The sequence below is a fragment of the Pleurodeles waltl genome, chromosome 11 (genome assembly GCF_031143425.1).
Source record: "Pleurodeles waltl isolate 20211129_DDA chromosome 11, aPleWal1.hap1.20221129, whole genome shotgun sequence".
In the NCBI taxonomy this organism is placed as follows: Eukaryota; Metazoa; Chordata; class Amphibia; order Caudata; family Salamandridae; genus Pleurodeles; species Pleurodeles waltl.
Window position 1 is genome coordinate 61,636,504 of NC_090450.1, and position 25,623 is coordinate 61,662,126.

Genomic DNA, 25,623 nt, shown 5'->3' on the forward strand with positions numbered 1-25,623 from the left:
CGTACCTGTGGGTTGCTTGACTGTGTGCTCCATGTTGTCCTTCCTAGGCACCGTCCGCTGGGTTGGGCGAGGAGACGGATGAATCCTCCCGTGTACCGACCGCTGGTGGACCTGTCGACAATGGAAGAACGCCACATTATCCTGACCTACCGTCTTAACCGTGCCACTATCCATGAACTGTGTGCCCGGCTGGAGCCCGACCTGATGTCCCCCATCCGCCAACCCACAGGGATTCCCCCTCTGGTGCAGGTCATGTCAGTACTACATTTCTTGGCAAGTGGGTCATTTCAGACAACCGTGGGAATTGCTTCTGGGATGTCTCAGCCCATGTTTTCGAAGGTGTTATCCAGAGTGTTGTCTGCCCTGATGAAATCCGTGAGGAACTACATCATTTTCCCTGAGGTGGGCGAATTGGCTACAGTGAAGGGTGATTTCTACGCCCTTGGACATATTCCCAACGTAATTGGTGCCATTGATGGGACCCATGTGGCTTTGGTTCCCCCAAGAGACAGGGAGCAGGTGTACAGGAACAGAAAAAATTACCATTCAATGAACATCCAGGTGGTGTGTTTGGCTGACCAGTACATCTCGCATGTAAATGCCAAATTCCCAGGGTCAGTGCATGACGCCTACATCCTCAGGAATAGCAGCATCCCTTACGTGATGGAACAGCTACAGAGACACCGTGTCTGGCTAGTGGGGGACTCTGGGTACCCCAACCTGTCGTGGCTACTGACCCCAGTAAGGAATCCCCGGACCAGGGCAGAGGAACGGTACAATGAGGCCCATGGGCGTACTAGGAGGGTGATCGAACGCACCTTTGGCCTCCTGAAGGCCAGGTTTAGGTGCCTGCATATGACAGGTGGATCCCTAATGTACTCACCTAAGAAGGTGTGTCACATCATCGTGGCCTGCTGCATGCTTCACAACCTGGCTTTGCGCCGCCAGGTGCCTTTCCTGCAGGAGGATGGTCGAGACTGTGGTGTTGTGGCAGCGGTGGAACCTGAGGAGAGTGACGAGGAGGAAGACGACGGGGCTGAAACAGACAACAGGGACAGAATCATTGAACAGTACTTCCAATAGGACACAGGTAACATTTCAAAGATAATTTAGTAAATGTTAACTACTCTGCTGCATCTCTGCTGCCTGTCTATTTGCCCCAGTGTATGATGACTGAGTTTTGGCTTTTCCCTCCCTATTTCAGATCTGGGGTCCCCACTACGAGTCCTGTGCTTCGTTTCCCCATGGACTACAGCTTTGTGGCAGCTGTTTGTTGACTTCACCATGTACAAGGACATATTTGCACTGTCATGTCAATTACAATCTATTGAAATCACAGCCAGACTCCTGATATTTTGGTGCAAAATAGGTGTTTATTGAAGTGCTCAAAATGGGATGGGTGGTTTCAAGTGGGTGGGGGCTATGGTGAAGGAATGTCCATGGCAGAGTCCAGAGTAACAGTCACACAGGTGCATTGTCCAGAGGCCTGTGGAGAGATGGAGCATGGGCAGTTCAAGGATGGACAGGGTGACAATGTGGGACAGTGGGATGACATCAGGTGGTATCCATTGCTGGCGGGGGTCTTGACATCCTACTCTGTCTTCTTGCGAGATCTCAGGGCCCTCTTGCGGGGTGGTTCTTCTCCTGCAGGAGGTGGGGGTCTGGTGGGCTGCTGCTGTGCGGGGGCCTCCTGTCCACTAGCGCCGGCGGAGGTGGATGGCTGTTCTTGGTCCAGGCTAGTGGCAGGGGCCCTTGGGTGTTGTTCAGTGTCCGCCCTGCTGTTTACGAGGTCCTGCAGCAGCCCTACCATGGTAACCAGGGTGGTGTTGATGGCTCTGATGTCCTCCCTGTACCCCCGATAGTGTTCCTCCTGCAGCACCTGGATCTCCTGGAACCGGGCCAGTACCGTCGCCATCGTCTCCTGGGAGCGGTTGTATGCTCCCATGATGGTGGTGAGGACCTCGTGGAGAGTGGGTTCCCTGGGCCTCTCCTCCCCCCCCTGTCGCACAGCTGCCCGCCGAGTTGCCCTGTTTCCCTGGGCCTCTGCCCCCTGGCCGGTGTGCCCACTACCACTGCCCCCAGGTCCCTGTTGTTGTTGGGGTGGTGGGTTATCCTGGGTGCCCTGTAGTGGTAGACACACCGCAGATTGACGCGCCCTGGAGACAGAGGCATGGGCCCGCTGGGTGGGAGCTGTGCTGGTGTTCCCAGAGGGGTTAGGGTCTGTAGTGGCCTGGGCCTGTGTGAGGGGAACCGACTGTCCAGAGGTCCCCGATGGTCCGGGCTGGTCATCGGTGTCCAGGTCGACAGAGCTGCTGTCATCGCTGACGGCCTCTTGGGTGGGGGGTGTGGAGAATTCTGGCCCCTCCGCCGCGGTGTGTTGACGGTCGGGTCCTGCAGGGGTATAGAGGTATGGTTATAGTTTCAATGTGTGGCATATGGGTGTATCTGTGGGTTCTCGTGTCCCCAAGTGCTGGCATTCGTGTGTGGGGGCTTTGGTGAGGGTGGCTTGTGAGGGGGATGTGTATATGCATTGGGCATGCTTTGGTGATGGGTGTCCATGCTTAGTGGACGCATGCAGGCCTAGGTTTTGGGATGTGTGGGTTGTGATGGTGAGACATTGGCGGGGAATAGGTGTGCTGGGGGTGGGGGTGAGGATGGTGGTGGGGGTGAGGATGGTGGTGGGGGTGAGGATGGTGGTGGGGGTGAGGGTGGGGGTGAGGATGGGGGTGGGGGTGAGGGTGGGGTTCGAGGATGGGGGTGAGGGTTGGGGTCTGATTTGGCATGCAGGTGGGGGGGAAGCAGTATTGAAGCTTCAACTTACCAGTATCCATTCCTCCGCCGACTCCTGCGAGGCCGTCAGGATGCAGGATGTTCAAGACTTCCTCCTCCCATGATGTGAATTGTGGGGGTTGAGGTGGGGGTCCTCCGCCAGTCTTCTGCACGGCGATGTTGTGCCTGGATACCATGGAACGCACCTTCCCCCGTAGGTCGTTCCATCGCTTCCTGATGTCTTCCCGATTTCTGGGGTGCTGTCCCACTGCGTTCACCCTGTCGACAATCCTCTGCCATAGCTCCGTCCTCCGGGCAATGCTGGTGTATTGTATCTGTGTGCCGAACAGCTGGGGCTCTACCCGAACGATTTCCTCCACCATGACCCTGAGTTCTTCGTCTGTGAAGCGGGGTTGTCTTTGGGGTGCCATGGGGTGGTGTGTATGATGTGTGGGGTGGAGTATGTGTATTTAAGTGAGTTGAGTGTGGTGGTGTGTGTTGTTTTGTGTGTGGATAGTGTGTGGGTGATGGTGTTGAGTGGCTGTGGCTGTTATGTTTTGGATGCTGGTGTCTCGCTCTTGTCTTCTTTACGAATTTTTAAGCGTAGGGGTTTGTGGGTGATGTGGGTGGGTGTTTTATATTGTATTGTGTGTGTGGGAGTGGTGTGTGTATGTGTATCAGGTGTGTGGGATTCAAATCGTCCAATGTGGGTGAGTTTTGTTCGTTTGTGTGTATTCTGACCGCGCCGGTGTGTCCCGCCAATGGAATACCGCGTTTGAATGACCGCCGCGTGGATTCGTGGGTCGAAATGGCATGGGCGTATTTCTGTTGGCGTGGCGGTGGAGGTTTGGTCACCTCCACCTTTCCGCCGACCGCTGGTCTGGCGGTCTGTTGTGGCGGTCGGATTTTCGGAGGTTTGCCTTCTGCGGGTCAGAATGACCGTGGCGGGTTTCCGCGACCGCGGCGGGATTATGGAGGATTTCTGACCGGCGGTAGGCGCCTTTTACCGCCGAGGTCAGAATGACCACCTATGTGTTTTGACAAGCATTGACTGCAAACTGACAAAGACAACTTTTGCTTGTCGGGACACTTAGAGTTTGTTGCCATTAAATACATCACAACTGGAGTGGAGGAAATCGAATTAGAAAAATCTTAGAAATTCAACAAAAAAGCAAAGGTCACAAGGACATTATAGTTAGGTTCAGATTTTACATACATGAAACCATAGATATTCGGCATTTATAGTTATAGTTATTGGAAGAAAATATAACTTGTGCCCTAAGGTATCTATAACTCGTCCCCCCACAGAGAGACATGCACGAAGTGTAATTTGCTACTTACTACAATTGATGAGTGTGGTGAGGTGCCATGATTCCTGACTCCTGAAGTGAGTTGTGGCACTTTTGCCCTCCTAGAACATTGATAGTAAATAGCATAATGCACTAGGCAGACCTGCACCAGAGGTTTATGTCTTGGTCCCCTGCTCACTGGGCTACGGGATTCAAGCTACACAGCTACACTCTACTGATGAGTCTAAAATAGGGTGAAAATGACTCATTACTAATTTGCCGTAAATGAAAACATGTTAACCAACACGATCTTAGGTAATCTGCGAAAGTGCCAATCCAAAGTAGAAGTCCGTTAAACAGGCTATGACAGGTAAGGCACTCTGTTCTATTTCTCTATATTTCCCTGATTCTTTATTTTTTTTGCTCTCTCCTGCACACCTCCCCCTCCTTTCTCATATTATATTTCTCTCTGACCCTGTTATGATCTGTTTTTCTATTTTGTTCTCTCTCTCCCTCCATTTTCTGTAAGTCACATTGTCTCTGTTTCTCAAAGTTTGTCTCTGGCTATGGTCTAGTCTCTTTTCTATGTTGCTCTCTCGCTCTAACTGTATCGATCTCTCTCTTTCTCTCTCTCTCTTCGTGTCTTCTTCTCTAGCTCATCTCCCGTCACTTCACCAGCATCCCACTCCCTGCAAATCATTTTGTTTTTGTGTCTCAATGTCTGTCTTGCAGTGTTTGGGTATTGTTTCATCTCCCACCTCTGGTACTCTCTCTTTTTAATTGTTCAACATTCATCCTCTTCTTTATTCACATATTTATCCCCCCACCCATCCATCCATAGGTATATCTACTTATGACTCTTTCCCAGTCAAATTGCCTCATTGAGGCAAAATAGGTTATTATGTCCTGGGAAAATAAATTCTCATGCTTAAAAATTATAGGATGCCACACACACATAGAGGGTTAGAGACCTTGCATCAACTAACTCTGAGCAATGTACTCCATCCAGGGAGGACCTCTAATCATCATTAACATTATGTTAGATGTGACATCCTTGGCGTGGTATTCCACCAAACTTTGTTCCTTCACCCTTCATGTTTTGCTGAATTTATTTTTGTTGACTTTAGGACACTCCCCACTTTACCACTGCTAATCAGCACTAAAGGTCTTGTGCTATCTCCTTGAAATATGATACAGTTAGCCTACGCCTAATTGGTACATTTAATCCACTTGTAAGTCCCTATTAAATGGTTCTACATGTACCCAGGGCCTGTCACGTGCATGGGTCTGCAGCATTCATTTTAACACCCACTAAAGTATCCTTTTAAAACATGTCTCATGTCTGATGCATCATCCTGTGGTGCAGTTTTTAACTGCTATTTTAACCTGCTAAAATAAACCCTTTGCCAGATGTCAACCTTCCTTTTTGAAACTTATAAGACACCCCCAAGGTATACCTAGAGGCTCATGGGGCAGGGCGCAATGTATTAGAAATGTACCACTCCTGTGTTTAAGTTTTACATGCCATGGCAGTGAAAACTCCTAAAGTCATTTTTCGCTGTTGTGAGGTCTATCTCTCCCATTGACTAGCACAGTTGCCTTACTGCATTTAATAAGTGCTAACTTTGGATTTGGAACAAATAGACATATGCTGTTTACAATCAAATTGATTGTAATTTAAAAAATCCTCTCTGATAGTAAAGTCGGATTTAAAGTAAGAATTTAAAAAAATGACACTTTTACACTTTTTCTTATTCCAAACATTTTTGCCTTCAGCCAGTGTCTTAGGTGACATGACTATGAGTGTCTCTGCTGTTGGGGGTTTTTGTATTGCTTCCAGATAGTAACTCAAAGTGTGGACAGGATGGGTCATCCTGGCAGGATGGCGGAGAAGGAGCCCCACTAATACATCAAAGGGCTTTGCCTCCTGCACAGCTTGGATCCTTGACAGGAAGACTGGAGAACTTTCCAAGACCAGGTGTAGGGGTAGGACAGGGAGTCCCTGACACAAATGTTGGAACCAGGTATACATATTAGGTCTCCAGATACACTCTTCAGAACAATCCTGGACCTGTGGAAGTTACAGAAGGATTGCCTTGTGCCAGAGCAGCTCCAACCTGCTGTTTGAAGGCCTGCACTGCTGTCTGAGAAGGGAATTTGGACCCACTTGCATTCATCTCAGGCAAACCAGAGTGACTCCAAGGGTCGATTGACTGACCTCCTGTTGGAGCTACAGATACAGAACAAGTGGACCTGCCTGAGCAATGCTGGCCACTGCTGGAGTGAGTCCCCAAAACCTCCCACCCCAGTCCTGGATAGGTGGCTAGCATGAGAGTGTACTCCTCCTGAAGGAAAGGTGAAAACCCAGAGTTTGAGCTCCTTGAGCCCAAGGACAGGCCTGTTTATGTCACAACTCTGCCACCCTTTATAACTACCAACGTGAAGTTTCAGCGAGACCTGCTCTTTACGCTGACAGCGACCACCAGCAATAACTGCCTAAAAGAGAGATACACTTTGCACAACAGTAACAACAGCCCACAATGAAAGCCAGTGAGAAGCTACAGCAACGACTGTCTGCGATGGTTGACTAGCTCATTGTGCTAATGTGAAGACTCTCCATGAAACCCATTGTCCTCTTTGTGTCCCCCTCCATCACGAACAAAACTATTTGCGCCAGACTTTGAAGGTAACAGTGAAGTGGGGTTAACCTGATCCCTATATCCAACTCACACTCCATTGCCAAAGGCCTGAACTTGTGACTTTCTTCCAGTCTGAGCATGAGTGGCGCTTTGTGCTTCTATGCTCTATTTTCACTTAAAAAATGTGGGATTGTTCTTGTGTTGTGTTGTAACTTTATTGCTATTTTTGTGCTGCATAAATACTTTACACATTGCCACTAAGTTAAGCCTGATTGAATTTGTGCCAAGCCACCAGAGGATTAGGCACAGGTTAATTTAGTGCCTTTCCTGTGCTTCTCCCTGAGCTTCAACCCTCTTAACCAATAACCCAATTTCTTACACTTTAGTTCTTCCAGTGACATGATTGTGTGTAGAGAATCGACTGCCTCTTTCTCTCTAGGCTGTCTCTTAATAAAGTAAGCGTATTTTCTTCTAGAGAGAATGCACATTTTTATAGTTGTTGAATGAGGGTTTTGTCCTGTGTGTTGTGAGGGTCCATACGAGGAATGCCTTTTTGGATTGTAAATGTACTACCTAGGACCTTAGAACATTGTCTCATTGTTTTTCAATGTTTCAGTGGTTATCAGTTGCTCAATATAATATTTATTTTGGTAAATGATGAAACAGTGCAGATAAAAATGCAGTCAACACACGAATTGTGCGGGCATTGATGTTTGTTGGAAATTTGCCCTTTCTGAAGGGTCACCCCAGAATTTTGCCTTCTTTTACTGAACCTGGTCTTGTGGACCATAGATCTCTGTGCAGTTTTTTCTTTGGAACCAGTGGTAAAGTACTTGCGCTCTCCTCTGTAAACATGTTAAAATTGGCATGTAGCTGATTGGCACATTTACTATACTTAGCAGTACCTAGTAAATGGTACTACTTGACCCATGGAATATAGATACATGCTACTAGTGGACTGCAGCACTCCTTGCACCAACCCAATAAAGTAGAACTGTACAACATGTCTATAGCTCTGCTACTGCAGGCTGAGGGGTGGTTTACACCTACCAGTTAGACCTGGCAAAATAAACTTTTGCCCAGCCTGAACCTTTTGCCCAGTCTAATACTTAAAAGTCACCCCAAAGGTAAGCCCTAAATGCCCTTAGGCCCGGATGCATAGTGTTCAAAAAGTAGGACATATATCTTTAAAGTTTTATTTTTCCTGCAGTGAAAAACCTCCAAAGTCAAGTTAAACTACAGCAAGACAGGCAGTCCCATAGGGAAACACTGATTTACATCGAAACAGCTTTTTAATGCATGATTTGTGTTTGGGAGCAGAGAGAAAAATGATGTAGGGTAATTGAAAATCCAACCTAAAGGTAAAGTTAGATTTTATGTTGCTGTTTTAAAAATGTCACTTAAAAGTGTTTGTTTCTTAAGCCAAATGTGCCTTTACGCCAGTGTCCAGCATCACCTGACTGGTGAATAGCTCCCCTCTGGAGAGGTGTTAACTGCTCCCAGAAGAAGATAACAGGCTTGGGTGTGGAGAAGTGTTTTTTCTCTATGAGTGTAATGGTCTGGGAGCCTATGCCCAGACCCTTCCTTGTCTTCAAAGAGTGGTTACCTTATTACTGGAAGATAAAGCTCACACCTAAGCCTGCCTCCCATTGCTCTTATTAGTCAGCTTGGCTCTAAGCCCAGTGTGTGGGGGAGCTGCCCCAGAACAGGTTTGGAGTGACCACAAGGGAGGGGTTCCCATTTCAATAGTCACACATCTTGGTGGGCAGAATGATCTCTGACCAAAATAAGAAAGGTTCTGCCATGTTGGATTTAGGTAGAGTGGGGCACTGTGGGATAGTGTACAGCAAACCATACAGGAAGTGCTGCAAAAGTAGGTAAAGTCACCCGTCAGCAGGTACCCCATTAGGATTAGAGTATACTTCTCCTGTGAAAACTGCAAAAGCTGGGAGTTATAAACTTTCGTCAACTTTTCTTCAAAAGTACCGGCAAGAGACTGGGGCCACTGTCGAGCTGAAGCAATCAACATGAAATCATTGCTTGGATTCAGCTTGCTTGGCTATCCCCCAGAAAGAGATCTGACTTCCAAAAACTTTAATAAGTCCAAGTGTAGAGGGTTTAGTTGAGAATAGCACTTTGTCAAAGCTGATCGACTTTGAGGCCTTCCTAAGCACAGACTCCAGATACTGCACACTCAGAGCTTTCCCACCTTTATCAACGACTCCGCCTGTACCACGCTTTTAAGCAACCTTTCGTTGTCAAGCCTAGTATCAAACCCAACTTGCAGCTAGTCCTGCCGATGACTCCGCGACAACCACAATCCTCCAGAAAAATTATCCTATAAAGGTAAACTTTCCACTGGATCGAAACTGGTCCCTGTATCCAATGTGCACTTTGTCACGGTCAGTGTTATCTTTTAACTTTTCGATCAGTCAAATGCAACTAGATAACTGGGATTGGCATTTTTTGTTTTTTGAAGCTAATTTCTGTTCAAACTTTAAAAATTCATAACTCCATTTCTTCTGGATTTTTGTCACTTTGGTGTCATTTTATTTATTAGAATATTGTCTATTGTTCTAAATTGGTCTGAGATTTTTATTATGTTGTGTTTTCAATTTATTACAATTAGAGTTCGGATAAATAGCTTACCTGTTGCCTCTACATTATTCCTGACTGCTTTTGTGTCAAGCTAACAGAGCGATAAGCACAGGTTTATTTAGTGATGTTTCTATTTCACCCTGTCAAGTATGGTGATTAGTCTGTGAAGTAGGTTATTTCCATCTGCAACAAAAATTCCAGTTTCTTATATTGTTCAAGGAACTTTGAAGCAAGGGCTTCATTTAGAGTTTAGAAGCAATGGGTCATCTGCTAAAAATAGACAGATGCCCCATCCACCCACACATTTAGAGGTAGGAAACAACTTCATTTCTGAAAGAGAAGCCTTTGTGGCTCTTTCATCAGAAACACATTACTGGTGAGCCATCCATAACGGGGCCATCAGCTGAAGAAAATACAAATCCCGCTTTTGGGCTCTGTTTCTTTTGAATAGAAGAATGCCAAGTGGGCTGTTTTCCAAACATTGTGGCTGAGCTGGCATTGCTAGTTTCACCAAAGTATTCCCCCTGTCTTTGTGGAGGTTTTTTTTGGAAATGTCTTTGCCCATGAAAAGGGGTGATTCAATAAAATGGTGAGCTAGCCCAGCGAATTTCTGACTGTCTGCCAAGAGGTAATGAAAGCCCGATGAGTCACTCAAACAGTGATGGAGAGAGTGTCACTCAGACACACCTGCATGCCACATAGACCAAAAATGAGTACTGATTCAAATAGTCAGCATTAAAATAGCTTAAGTTAGGAATCATATCTATGCACATTAACTCATTATGTATGCAAACCCTCAGTAACCCGCTCAATTAAGGTATGGATATTGGAGTCCTAGTGAATGCCTTTGTTGGAAAGTGGATTATTGACAAGGGCAGGTAAGTACCTACACTTAGCAGTAGGCCACTAACCCCCACTAGGTCCAGTTAGGTCTCAATAAATTAAACCCAGCTCAAACCCCAGTAGCTTGCACCTATGGGGGCACTACCTATGCTGGGGTCCCTAAACCTACCTGCCCTACCATAAAATAGGGACTTATAGGTAGGTTGACATAGCCAATTATAATTAACCTAATTTGCTTACTCATTTTACACAGAGCAGAGGCCTGGGACTGGTTATCAGTACCCAGGGCACCATCAGAGTCAGGAAAACACCAGCAAAAAGTGAAAAATGGGGGCAAAAAATGTTAATGGGCTTCAGCAATCAGCCCAGTTTTCTCACAGTCTTACTTACCTTAACCTGTAGTCTCTTCACTCCCATTCACCTAGTGGGACGTGTCCGTTATTCTGTTTATAAAACCTGCGTAAATATTGGTGTAATTCTAAAAAACATTATTTAGTCCCCTATTACATGTATGTACGGTCCTTTTTCTTTTCAATGCTTCTTTTTTTCTGTTCCCTTCTCAACTATGGTAAACGTTTGCATTTTCTCATACTGTCCCCTTACTACCTCTTTGTTACACAAGTTTTTTAACTGATATTTTCCCCCATGTTTTTATCAGTTCCATGGATATACATACAAGTGTATTTTACAAACCCCCCCAACCCTCCAAGTCTGTACATTTTACAGTCTGAATTCCTGGCCTTGAGGAGCACAATTTATTGCCACATTTCACAGAATCTCTTATTGCCATCTTCGTGCTCATTGATTGCTGATGCATGCTGCGGTCCTGAATTTCAGGTTTGCAGAGCATTACTTGTCTCTGTCTTCCCCAAATCCTCTGCTACTTATTCTAATTATGCCAAGCCACGTGACCTTCATTCTTGCCATTTGCTTTTTGGGTTCCTATTTACATTATATTTTCGCAACTTTTTGCATTGGTTGTACGTGACCGACTATTCAGTTTTTGCTGTAACTATGCTCCAGCTTGGGGCAAGTTTTGTGCGATCACAAGGGCTCCCTATTTTTAACAATTATTGTTCTCTTTATTAGGAGTCAGGGACCTTTTTGATTCAGCATATAGTTAGTACTTAAGCAGTGATGTGTACACCATGGTATTTTTACTACCATAGTGGGCGTGTTTCGGATCTTTCCTCCACTCCCGTTCTTCTTCACATGGCTCTGAACAAGTTTACTGTTCTTCTCATTTTAATTTGTAAATGTTTTACCTCTGCTATTCTCTCTTTTCTAGCATCGCCTCTTCTCTCTCTGCAGCCCGTGTACTTCTGCTTCATTCTAGGAACAGTTTGCTGATCTTATTCTCCCAGGGATGGTGCAAATGACTCCTTTAATTCTCTTCTGTCCTAATTATAATCCTAATTATGAAGGGATTGATACCTCGATTTTTCGGTAAATCGACAGACGATCATATTTATTTATCTATTGTGGACGACGCATTTAATACAACTGCATACTTCAGTGCCCTAATGCCAACGTCATTACCCTCTTTGTGTATATAAATATGTTTGCACTGGTTTGATTACACACTGTGATCAGTGGAGCACTGAGCACCAACATCTACTTGTCACAATTGATAATCTGGATGTCCATAAAAATATATTTGTCTTTTTTTCCAGAGTCCTTATGATGTATTCTGTCTTCCGTTGTAATCATTGCTCCCACATTTTCTGAATTACCTAGGGCCTTACTTAGATCTTGGTAGAGGTGAATAGTCCTTCACCAATGTGACAGATATCCTGCCCACTGCCTTACGATCCCACTATATCCTATGGAGATTGTGACAGGGTAGACGGGATAGCTGTCAACTTTGTGACGGTGTATTCCATCTGCCGAGATCTAAATCAGGCACTCAATCATTGTACAAACATTCCAGCGGGAGCATTGTTGTGTATTTGTGTATATACGTGGACCAGGGAAAGGGCACAGCATATATTGATGTTTGTGTTTCAGCTATACTAATGAATTCCACCCAATGCATCAGTCCAGCTTTATTGTTTCAACTTACACATGTAAGTCATACAAGGCACAACACAAACGAGTTATTAAAATGCATTAAGGCAACATAGATAAATTAATACAATACCATAACAAACATTTTGCTTCAATACAATTACTAAGCTGACATTAGACTTTGCTGAGTCAAATAATTCCACAAGTAAACTAAATGACAAGGTGCAAGTGCTTCCCAGTAACCGCAGCAGTGTGGTAATAAAGTACTTAAGCCTGGAACTCCCAGATAATGATGAACACTTATAAATTGCTGAAAAAACAAATAATAATTCAGCTTTTAGGGATACCTTTCCTAAACATATGTGTTGGAAATGGCCCTTTTTGCAGGGTCATCCCCAGTCTTTTTGCCTCCGTCCTCCTATTTTCTCTGACCTGTTTTTGTTGGTTTTAGGACTCTGGGCACTTTACCACTGCTAACCAGTGCTAAAGTGCATATGCTTTCTGTGTAAAGTGTACTGTTGATTGGTGTATCCATGAGTGGCATATTTGATTTACTGGTAAGTCCCTAGTAAAGTGCACTAGAGGTGCCCAGGGCTTGTAAATTAAATGCTACTAGTGGACCTGCAGCACTGGTTTTGCCACCCACATTAGTAGCCCTGTAAACATGGCTCAGACCTGCCACTTAGGTGTCTGTGTGTGCAGTTTTAAACTTCCAATTCGACTTGGCAAGTGTACCCACCTGCCAGGCCTAAACCTTCCCTGCTACTACATGTCAGGCACCCCTAAGGTAGGTCCTAGGTAGCCCCAGGGGCAGGGTGCAGTGTATGTTTAAGGTAAGACATATACTAGTGTGTTTTGAAACACTGCCAAATTTGGTTTTCACTGTGCAAGGCCTATCTCTCTCATAGGTTAACATGGGGGCTTCCTTTAAATATCTTTAAAGTGCAGATTCCCTATGAGAGCAGAATTTTTTGGGGAGTTTAGGGTCTCTGAACTCACAATTTAAAAATACATCTTTTAGTGAGGTTGGTTTTTAAATTGTCTGTTTGAAAATGCCACTTTTAGAAAGTAGGCATTTTCTTGCTTAATCCATTCTGTGACTCTGCCTGTTTGTGGATTTCCTGTCTGGGTCAGTTTGACCGTTGGGCTCTTCACACCTCTCCTCTAGACAGTGACATAAAGGGGGCTAGGGTGTATCCTGCATATCTTGATTAGCCGTCTGTGCTGGAGGGGAGGAGTGGTCAACTCACACCTGAAAGGACTGTGCCTGCCCTCACACAATGCCGTCTCCGACCCCCTGGTGAGTGTCTGGGTCCTGGCCTGGACAAGGAAGGATCTTGCAAACACTTGAGACTTTGCTTTGAAGTTTGCCAACTTCAAAGGCAGAACTGGATATAAGAAGAAGACCCAAAACCCCAGACTTTTAGAATCTTTCTGGAATCAAGAGGAACCTCTTCCCAGGAGAAGAGCTGAAGAGCTGAAGGAGGAGTACTGTCCCTTTGCTGTGTTGCTTTGCTGGACCTGCCTGCAGTTGCTGCTTCTCCCTGAAAAGAGTGCAAAGGGTGAACTTTGCTGTGAGTCCTGCTTGAGAAAATTCTCCAAGGGCTTGGAGTGGAGCTTGCCTCCTGTTGGAAGTCTCAGGGACACCAAAGACTTCAGTTTCCTCGACCTGCATCACTGGGAACTGTGTGTTTTGTGCTGTTCAAGAGGAGAACCCACTGCGATGCCACCAATGACGCCACCAGCCTGCACCGTGACCTGCTGATGCCACATGGAGTTGCATTGCACTGCTTCGCACCGCGACCCTGGTCTCCCCGACGCCATCATCGGACGACTTCACCGTGCCGCTGCTCGCACCACGACCTGTGGGCCCCGCACTCTGGCCTCACCTGCTCACACCTCAGCCTGGGCATCCCCGACGACGACGCTCATGCTGACATCGGTGTCGCTGCCTGCACCGTGGCCTGTGGGCACTACTTGTGAGGTACACGAAGCACCGTCCCACCCCGTGTCGCAGCCTCGGTCCACCGACGCCAGCACCATCGACTCCTGTGTCGTCACCAGGCATCCCGCCTGCATAGTGGCCTGTGGACACTGTTCGTGAGTGTCACTAAGTATGGTCCCGTACCGCTGGCTTGGGCCTACCAATGACAGCGCTTCAGCAATGACGACGACGCTGCCTGCACCATGAACTGTGGACACCGCTCTGCTTCACACCGCAGCCCTGGTCTCACCGACGCCGCTAGACGTTGTCACTGAGCCGCTGCCTGCACCGTGACTTGTGGGCACCGCATGTCGCATTGTCCCGCTTCGCACTGCAGCCCCGCTGCCATCCACGCCGGCGCAGCTGACTTCATCAGCCTGGAGTTTGATCTGCAATGCGTGTGACCTCAAGGGCCCGACGACTCCTGCACCGACTCGGGAACCGACACCGCGACGTCAGTGACGCCGCTCTCCAGAGCTCACCACGAGGATCACACCACCTTGCAAATCCAAGGTACTGTTTGCGGTTCTTCCCGACACCCTTAGCTCGCCCGCAATGCCACAGCCGGCCTGAACTGTTGGTTTTGTTGATCACAACGCTTTGATAGCCCCAGGTGGAGCTATCGACTTCAAGGAACTGTAGTTTTGAGTAAATCTTGCAGAATTCATATTTTTCTTACTGTATGTTGGATTTTTATCGTATTTGGTCTTGTTTTATATAGATAGATATTGGCTATTTTTCTAAAACTGGTGTGGTGTCCTTTATGTAGTGTTTTCAGTTATTACTGTGTGTTATTAACAAATGCTTTACACATTGCTTCTGGGATAAGCCTGACTGCTCGTGCCAAGCTACCAAGGGGGTGAGCAGGGGTTATCTGAACAGGTATCTCCCTTATCCTGACTAGAGTGAGGATCCCTACTTGGACAGGGTACAAACTGACTGCCAACTAGAGACCCCATTTCTAACCATATGCAATTTAAAATCCAATATTATAAAGTGCAAAACCTGCATCCAGTTGCTTGTACCGGTGGCTTATAAAGTGCTAAAACGAAGATGTACAATAAATAAACTATAAAATATCATCATAAACGCTTGCTAATACATTCGTTTATAAGAAGATGTCACCTTTCAAGCAGCATAATTATGTGAAGATACTTGGTTAATAATTAGATCAATGTCAGTCAGCATGCAGAAGGTCAAATTATCCTTGCACTGGCTGATATTGTTACTATTGAAAAGGGGTGGACATGGTGTGCCCTGGCTTGCAATGTAAAAGAACATAGAAACCTAAAATGTGTACTAGATTCTTCAGCCCCAGCTCACAGCTACAGGTGGCTGAACTCCTGGGTTAATCACACCAAGTGCTAGCATAAGACACTGTACAGACAAAGTAACTAACCTAAAACCTAAGTGCAGGGCTCTTTTAGTTTCTGAGTATAATTTGTCCAAATAATGTTCAGATGCAGGCAATGGCTTGGTTGAAAGCAAATTAATAATTTGCCCCTCAAATGAGCAATTTATCATCCCAGAACTTCTATTTTACTAGTTGAACACTTATTGAAGACATGGTCTCTGGATTAGACCAAACCTCTGAGCAGCCTATGGAGTTCAAGGTGACAGCTACATGATTTTACCAAGGTAAATTGGTTGACTTGGTACTTGACCAAAGCTCAGGCAATATTTTAAAATAGTTGTTCCACTTCTTGCGGAAGCTCAAATAAAAGCAAAGCCTGCAGAGCCAGCACAAAACCACATTTGATATTACAGAAAAAAAAAAAACTTTTTCTCAGAGCACAGAATGGTTAATCCAGAGCAAACATGCACCAACAAACTTTGGATGTTCCGTCCAGCTCCTATTCTTCATTAAAGTAGGGTGACTCAAAAGTATTTTTTTAAATTACAGGAAAACAATTCCTAAAGTGAGTAAGTCCATCTATGGAACTGTGTACCTATCTCTAAAATTATTGGGTGTGTGGTACGTGTTCTAAGATGTGCACCAGGAATTTAGCTTTGGGTAGTGACACGGTTGCATTGCTCAGTGTGGTTTACGTAGAACATCCAGGTATAATGCAATACGTTTTTAGTCTTTACCCATGCCTTGAGGTAGTGTGCGATAAAGCAGACAATAATCAGATGACTTCCTAATGTGCACAAAGGTAAAGAGTTCCCCTCATATTTCTCTACGATGCAATTCAAAGAAATTGTATAATTATCCCTTTGGATGTATTGTGGTGGTTAAAATGTCCCATCAATGATATTAAACTATTCCTACTGCTGTACAATAATTCAAAAGGAAATAATGCACTTTCCTTTAGAACATTCCTCAACCAAAAAGTATTGGATACTGTTACAACCATGATCAACGTGGTAGGAGGAACGGGGGAGGTTCTCAGTTATTGAAGCAAATTAAACGGAGGAACAAAGATGTACTAGACCAGGTGAAGACTCCTTTTCCTCCCTCTCCTACGGTAAATAGAAATTATAGGACGCCAAAAAAGAAGCCTATAAAAACAACCACACTGCTACAAATGATTAGTTCGGATCATTCAGCATAACCGTGACACTCACAGGAGTTGTGTTCATGTAAATAGTCCAGCAAATTGTAAATTCACCACCACTCAGGTTCAGATAGTCTGCTTAAAAGAAGCATCAATTAAAAACCTAAAAAACAATTAAAAATATTAGGGTAAGCCAACAAGATCCAATTCCTCATTTAGCTGTAATTTTAGAAAATGGCAGCTGCATAAAGGCTCACTTGGTTGCAGTCGCCTTCGTCCATGCGTGCAATTCTTTTTTTTTAATGACAATTAGGAGACAACTTTATAGATCTTTCAACGATTTCCGCCAGTGTAATTGACTAAATTTTCACAAGGTATAAATATGTGTCATCTTACTCAACATTGCTTTCACCTCTCTCTATGGAATCGGTTTATGGAGCATTCACAAAGCCTGCATCATAAACACGAGAGTAAGCGGATACATAATCATTAAAATTAACACATATATATATATAAATATAACTTCGTGCTGGCATCTGTATTTTAATATCGTTTAAATTGCATCGAAAGCAACCAGAAATATTCGTTTTTGAATGCTACCTTTGGTGCTATCCAATGAGTGGCATCTGTAGTTACTCGTTTTACATTTTTTAATGTTCTTTATAATATCAATACTGCACATTGTTAAACTATGCACATTGTTGTGAATGTTCTATATATTATGGGCCTTTCACCTCCCTGTGATGGGCAAAACTGTGTTATTGAGTGTAGGTTTTCCTCTTGCTATACGATGTGGGAATGTATTACATAGTACTTACTGGTGAATATTTAATTTTTAACCGCTTGTCCATGTAACTTTTCTGCAATCTTTTTCCGGTAAAATTTCCAAAACTATGTTTGCAGGAGTCTTTTGGTGTCTGGTGGTCTGGTAATTTCTAATAATTTGGAAATACAATGCAAGCAGGGGTGGGCGAAATTTGCGTAATTTGCTTTAGCGTAAATGTGCAAAACACCCGTCGCATTATTACAATTATATATAATTACACAAATACAAAACTTTTATCGCTATCTTTTTGTCTGAAAGCAGTCTTTACTTAAACTTTTTATGCAATTACATAGTTTACGCTGAAGAAAGCAAATAAAACATGTGTTGAAAGCCACAACTGCTCTAATTCTCGCCACTCTGTTCCTGAGTGATTATGGTAACATTTTGTCACAAATAGCGTGCAAGTAGGCAAAGTGTCATAATGGCGTAATTTCAGCAATTTTTTGTAACTAGTAATGTGTAATTTCTGAAATCTGTGATTTACCCTGGTGTAATTTAAATTTCACCCAAGTCTGAATGGAAGCAGTCAATTTATTATATATAATTCTAGACCAGCATTCTCTTTTGGGGCCCTTTTTGTAGTGAGCCATTTGGGCTCACCGTCCGAGAAGGGGGCCTCTGCATTCAGCAGCCCGTCCAGGAGCTGCCGTGCTGATAAATAAATCGGGAGCTAGTCACTCAAGGCTGAGAACTGAATAGTACCCTTGAGTGCATGGTATTATTTCCTCAAAGGCAGTGGCGGGCATGCATGCATTAGGAATCAGGCCATTCCCAGGGACCCACTCAGTACACTGGCAATGAAGGATGGTGGTGCATGCAGCCTGCACGCCGTGGTGGCCAGGACCAGCAGTTGTTGTGTGATCTCCTGTCAGAGGTTGGTGCCATGGCCCTTCCTCACATACATCAAAGCGATAGGGTGTGAAATCCATTGTTCACACAACGCGGCTCCAGGTGCATCCCCATCTATCAGGGAGCACCACCACCAGGTGGTAACTGGAGATCACTGCACCGTTGAACAGAAGGCTTGCTTTGTAAGCACGCCAGACACAGGCGCTCCACACATGTTGCCGGGCATGGCCCTAACGCCCGCTGAAGACACCGTTTGCAGGGTGTGATGAGCTTTGAGGCCTGGTTGGTGGGACGTGTTTTAAGATGTGCACCATATCTGATTGGTCGGACGGGGAGCAGCGGATGGTGTCAGAGTTGTCAATCGGTGAACTTGAGAAAACTGATCCTCAGACAACCTGGGGTAGAGTAGGAAGGCATATTAATCTTTGTCCGACCCCTGATCATGCCAGGGCAGACAAAATGGAGGCAGCATTCAGCAAAGGAATAAGGAGGGATCTGCACAGTGACCAACTACGGTCAAAATGGCAGTAGTAGAAGCCCTCCAGAAAAGTCAGTGCCTCAAAAGATATGGATGAATGCTAATGGGGAGGCATCCTGCAGGAACTGTGGCATAGAATGCTATCCAGTGGAGAGGTTCCCAGCAGCGGATTTCATATACTTAGCATGGAACAAAACCAACCACTTTGCAAGAGTCTGCAGGGCAGTGATGGAGGATGCAGAGACAGGGGTCAAAGAGCCCCGACGAGAGCCCTCCAACAGCTGTCGGCCCCAACATGGCCAGTAGCAGGGGCGACACCGAGGATGACCCTGAAGAAGATGTCTTTCTCGTCTCATACACGGCACAAAACAGCAAGAGCCGCAGGCCACAACCCCACTGCCACATAACGATCACAGGCAAGCTGGTAGTGGCCCTCATCGACACCAGGGACTCAGTGAGCGTGATGACCTACCAGCAGTACTTATTGCTGGACCCCTGCCCACCAGTAAGCCGAATGCATAGCAGGATATATGCATAGAGAACTGCAGAGCCACTAGTCCTCGTGAAAACTATGGACATGCTGGTCCAACATGGAGAGAGAGAAGTAAAGTCCCATTTTTCTGTCAATGAAGGAGGAGAGGGCATGCTGCTCGGGTGTCCCACATTCAAAGACCTTGGCCTAGTGTTCTTTGCAAAATAAATCCATGCACTACAAGTGAACAACACACTGGAACAATTCCCAGAGTTATTTAAGAGGCTCGGTGCAGGGAGAGGCCTCCAGTCAAACTACAGATGGACAAAACCATATAGCCCACTGTGTTGAGACACAGACAAGTACCTTTTCACCTATGGCCACAGGTAGAAACGAAGCTGGAGAAGCTAGAAGTAACAGGGGTCATTAAAAAACTGACTGGTCCCACCCTGTGGGTGTCAGTAAAAACAAAACAACTAGGCGCCACTTAGCTCTGCATCTATATGACACTTCGGAACAAGGGAATTAAGAGGGAGTGACACTTAACACCAGCCATGTATGACATAATCGCCGATTTCCAAGGGGTGAAGTGGATTTCCGGACTAGATTTGAACGCCGGCTACCACCATCTGGTGCTTCATTCCAAGAGCAGGTACATCAAGACATTCTCTATGGATCTTGGACTGTTTTGCTACAAAAGACTCATTTTCAGGATGTCATTAGCAGCCAAAGTCATCCAGAACACCATAAGAGAAACACTGTCAGGGATGGAAGGAGTACTAAATATAAGCGGGGATATTCTGATTTTTTTCATCCACATTGGGTGACTATCACAAGCACCTAAAGGCCACCCTACAATGCTTGAAGGATAGTGGACTAACACTTCACAAAGACAAATGCTATTATTTTCTAACCCAAGGTGGGGTTTTCTGGACTTGTATTTTCTCAGGAAGGACTAGAAGGAGATCCCAGGAAGTCTGCAGCCATGAAAAAGCACCAGCCCTAAGACCTCTACTGAAGTCCACTGTTTTTTAGGCATGACCGTGTACTTCAGGCAGTTCCTACCAAACCTGGCCAGTCTGTCAGAACCCATTCTAGTGCTTACAAAGTCCTGTGCCAAAGGGACATGGGGTCTGGTGGAGCATGAAACACTCGACAACATCAAAGCCACCCTTCTGATAGGCACTACAATGGCATACTTTGAGCCAGACAAAGACACTGAATTGGGGTTGGATGCTAGCCTGGTGGGACTCAGGGCTGTCCTGATACATGAACAAGAACGAGGTGTCTGGTCACCCCTTGTTTTGTATGTTGTGCCTTAACGACCACAGACACTCTGTAGCCTGAGGACCACAAAGCAACACATTTTGCTTTGTTCTCTGAGTGCTAAACAACCACACTTTACTGCATCCATCAAACAGGAGACCACCTCATGCTATTTCATGGCCATTAAGTGGCCGTGCCACCATTTTCATCTGTGCATGTATGGAAGAGGGTTCAAAGTCATCACGGACCACAAGCCACTGGTAAGCTTATTTACAGAGCAACTTCTCATCCTCCACCACGGATTGAACGTTGGGTGGGGCAACTCCAGCCATATCAGTTCACTGTCATCTACAGGTTAGGAGCCAGCAATAAAGCAGACATCCTGTCCAGGCACCTGGCCGAGGGTGGAGAGAAAGGGAACTTTAGAAGCGAGGGGGAAAAAGCGTTCACTCACATGGTGACCATGGCAGCGTGCCCAAACACAATGATGAATGATGACATCGGAAGGGCAACCATGGGGGACAATGGCCTACAGAGTCAAGGAGGTAATCACCCAAAATGCATGGAGGCTATTCTGACATGCCAACCAATGATACCCGAAGGAGAAATCGAGGCTGTCACAAATCTGGAAGGTGCGGGATGAACTCAGCTCAGTGGCAGATGAGATCATAATGAGAGGACACCGCATTGTAATTCACAGATAGTTGGGGCAACGCACCATAGACCTGACACTTCATGAAGTACAGCAATGCAACCAAATATTAATTATTGAAGCTTTAAGAAATAGTTTCAAAACTCGAAGTGCAGCAGTCATTCCCAAATTAGTTAAGGTGAGCAAAATCTGGTAAACTGCCTGTATCGAAAATCAGAATATGTAATTTCAAGACTAGTTCACAGAAAACTATTTACAACAAGAGAATAAACATCAGAATGTGTTTCAAATGTTCCCCAGAACGCATTCAACTAAAAAGTGAAACATCAAAACTTGTTAATCTTTGTAAGTACACTTTACAGAAATAAGTGCCCTGGACTGTGACACTTACAACCTGATATTCATTATTGTATGCGTATTTGTCCTTGAAGAGTCCGCACTTTTTGAAGGAATTCATAGATTTCCTTTGAAATATTCTGCGAGAGTTTCCTTTGATAGAGCTAGAACATTTGTATTAGCATTTTATCTGTAATAACATGTGCAGGATGACTGAAGGGAGCTATAGCTCTCCATGCCAGTAAAGAAGTGGCTCCCTGCCACGGGTAAAAAGTGGGTCTTTGCAAATGAAAATGCGCATAGGGACAACATCGTCCTGTAAAGTCATTGCTCACTCATTCCCATAGAATACTTTAACTTTAAAATATGCCTTGGTATATTTAATGTGTTGTGTGTGGGTTTTCTTGACTTCATTATAGACACACAAACCAAAGAGAAGACGATAGAGACTCAAACGCACCACATTGCTCAGCATTTTAGGAATTCTATGTTATCCCTCTAAACTCAGTAATACAAACCCACCACATTGAATTGCATCCTAGGGACACCAACCCGCCACACTTGGTCTTAGGGATGTAAAATATACTGCACTGCATCTTAGTGATATTACACCAGCACAATAGAGATATTAGACATTTTAAACAATACAATACTGAAACCTAGGGACACTAGTGCATTACACTGGATCCAGAGGCTCTAACCCACCATGCATTGCTTCATCCTATGGTCACAAATGATGGCACGTGCACTGTAGCCTGAGGACCACTAAGCATCACATTTTGCTCTGTTCTCTTAGGTACAAACAACAAACTTTATTTCATCCATCAAATAGAAGACCACCTCACGCTATTTCATCTTAGGGTTACTGACCTGTGGCACATTAGTGAATCAGGTAGACCCTAGCACACCCCTTAATACAGGATACCTTGGGAATCATACCACCACACTACATTCTAAATACAATGATTTGATTGGTCCTCATTAAAATTACACCAATATCTGCCTCAGCGAAAGTTGGTTCTGTCCAGGCTTTATGATGAGTTTTCTGTAAATTAGCCAGGCCTAATCGGCTTGATATGACCCTCGAAGTTCTTCTACTTTGGGAGATAAAGTTGGATTGACCTCCCTTTATCCACCTCTAACCGTGGATAGGAGATCTACGGATTCTTGAATTGATGTTGCAGGTCTTGTGTTGGGGCTGAGGAAGTGAGAATCAGAGTGATAATGATTTCCACTGAGTAACATAATCATTGTTTCCTATGTTCAGCTAGCATGAGACGTGCAACAAAGTGGTGTTTGGAAAAATGCAGTGCAGTCCTACAATGGGTTTAATCCATAGTGTGATTTAGTACTTAAGAATTCTTTAAAGGTTGACTACATTACGTCTAATGCATGCTCATAAGTCTTAAGGAACTGTAGACATGATGGGTTCGGAGTTGAGTCCTAATAATTAAGCTTTGTTTGCTGGATACCATGGTATTCCCTTCAATTCACAACTTAAGGTATTCTATCGTCACATGTGCCAATATGTACACCCAGTATGTAGCCATCTATGATGTTAAAGTGATTGGTAAGCTAGTCCAGAACTTTATATCCCTCTATAGACAAATCATATCCCTCTTTCTGTCATTCTTCCCCTCTCCGATGCCTTCTCAATTGTTGGATCAAGTCACGTTTTATTTGTTTAAAGTCTGTATTAAGTGAAAGGCTGTTGCTTCAAGTCAATTTTGAATTTTAATGCTTGCTTGGGAACAAAATATCGATGAGAAGAAACGAACCAGGAATCAATTTGCAAACATGTTGAAACAAATATTATAATCGAAATGAGGTTCAACTATGATAAAGTGTTTGCTTTACCGAAAGAAAATCATTTATGAGCCCTTTTCCCCTTTTTATACCACTTTCCTCATGGAAACTATTGTTCTCTCTATTCTCGAATTGCACCGTAAAGCCGTTTACAATGATATCTTCTTTTTTAACTGTGATATATGACACTATAAGAAGACAGCACCTACAGGACAATTATACTAATCTGGAACTGGAGTTAAACTAATCTAAAAAGGTGGATTTTATACTGAACATTGTTCTACTTTCTACTGTGCCAGCCACGGTAATTAATCAATTTATAGGTGCTGAAAACATACTGTCTTTGATATTTAATAAATGGATTAACAGACGTCCTGCTCTTAATATTCAGATTCTGCCTCAAGAATATAAATTAATAAGCACCAGGTCCTTTTAATGAGGAATTTCCCTTTTAAACAGGAATGAGTTATAAAAAAAAGCCCTGGCACATTTTCAAAGACATTTTCTGACCTTCTAGTATTCTGGCCTGTATGAATTTTTAACAAGACGCTATATATCTAGCAGGTCTATTAGAATGTTTCAGCACAAACTCTATCTTTTTTTATCAAGCTACTGAAGCAGAGAAGGGAAATATATCCATAACAGCAGGGGAATATTTAATGTATGTAAATGAGGTAAAAAGTTCCCCTTTTCTAGTTAATAAAACCTCAAACATTGCTTTTAAATATTAATAGCAGCAGGCAAACATCTGTTATTTATTATGGCACATTAATTTATGTTCATTTTTTTCAAAAGTGCCGCCATCAGCAACACTTCCATATCAATTTCTTGAAATGCATATTTTACCATGGGTAACTATCTTTGTTTAAATCTTAATTACAGAAAGCAATCGTTTCCTACAAACACAGAGAGATGTTTTCAGTGGTAATTATATTAGAAACACAATATCCTGCGGCCATGTCCACATTAAGCTGTGCAAAGTAGAACACTGCTCTGTACTTAAGGCAGTGTAGAGATGATGTTTGTTATACAGATACAACCACAGCGTCCTTGCCCAGAAGAAGTGGATATTTGATATTATAATTACCGAAAATATACTGCTGAATTTTCTGAAATAGGTTCGAAGCAATTTTCTTCTTAAATATCCCCTGCAAACTATATTAATGACATAAAAACGTCTGATTTTATTGAATCATCAATCCGTAATATAAAATACAATTTAAATAAGTAAATGTTTTATTGTTGCACTAAGCATATGAGGTTCATTGACTAAGGTTTTAGGCAATTGCGTCCATTTATGTACCATACCTTGTGGGTGCAGGAAAAAATTGTGCAGTGCCACTCATGCTCGTGTGCAAGTGTTAGACTTTTCATCCCTGGTGTGGTCTCACTTAACTTTTAGCTTCTGTTTCCCAGGTTGTTGATGTGTGCTGGACTCTGTTTTTGCTGTCTTTGTTGCTCTGGGCACTTTACCACTGCTAACCAGTGCTAAAGTGCAAGTGTTCCTCTAATTGGTTTATCCATGATTGGCATATTTGATTTACTAGTGAGTCCCTAGTAAAGTGCACTAGAGGTGCCCAGGGCCTGTAAATCAAATGCTACTAGTGGGCCTGCAGCACAGGTTGTGCCACCCACATAATTAGCTCTGTAATCATGTCTCAAATCTGCCACTGCAGTGTCTCTGTGTGCAGTTTTTAACTCTAAATTCGACTTGGCAAGTGTACCCACTTGCCAGACCTAGACCTTCCCTTTTCTTACATGTAAGGCACCCCTAAGGGAGGCCCTGGGTAGCCCCAAGGGCAGGGTACATTGTATGGTTAAGGTAGGACATGTAGTAATGTGTTTTATATGTCCTGACAGTGAAATAATGCTAAATTCGTTTTCACTGTTTCAAGGCCTGTCCCTCTCATAGGTTAACATGGGGCTACCTTTCAATATGATTAAAGTGTAGACTCCCTTTGGGAGTGGATAGACATGTGGAATTTGGGGTCTCTGAGCTCACAATTCAAAAATACATCTTTTAGTAAAGTTAATTTTAAGATTGTGTATTTGAAAATGCCACTTTTAGAAAGTGAGCATTTTCTTGCTTAAACCATTTCTGTCACTCTGCCTGTTGGTGCATTCCCTGTCCGGGTCAGTTTGACAGTTGGGCTGGTTGTACCGCACACTAGAAAGTGATATAAAGGGAGCTGGGGTGTAGTCTGCATTTCCTAATGAGCCATCTGTGTTAGGAGGGAGGAGAGTAGTGGTCACTCACACCTGAAAGGTCTGTGCCTGCCCTCACACAATGCAGTTTCCAACCCCCTAGTGA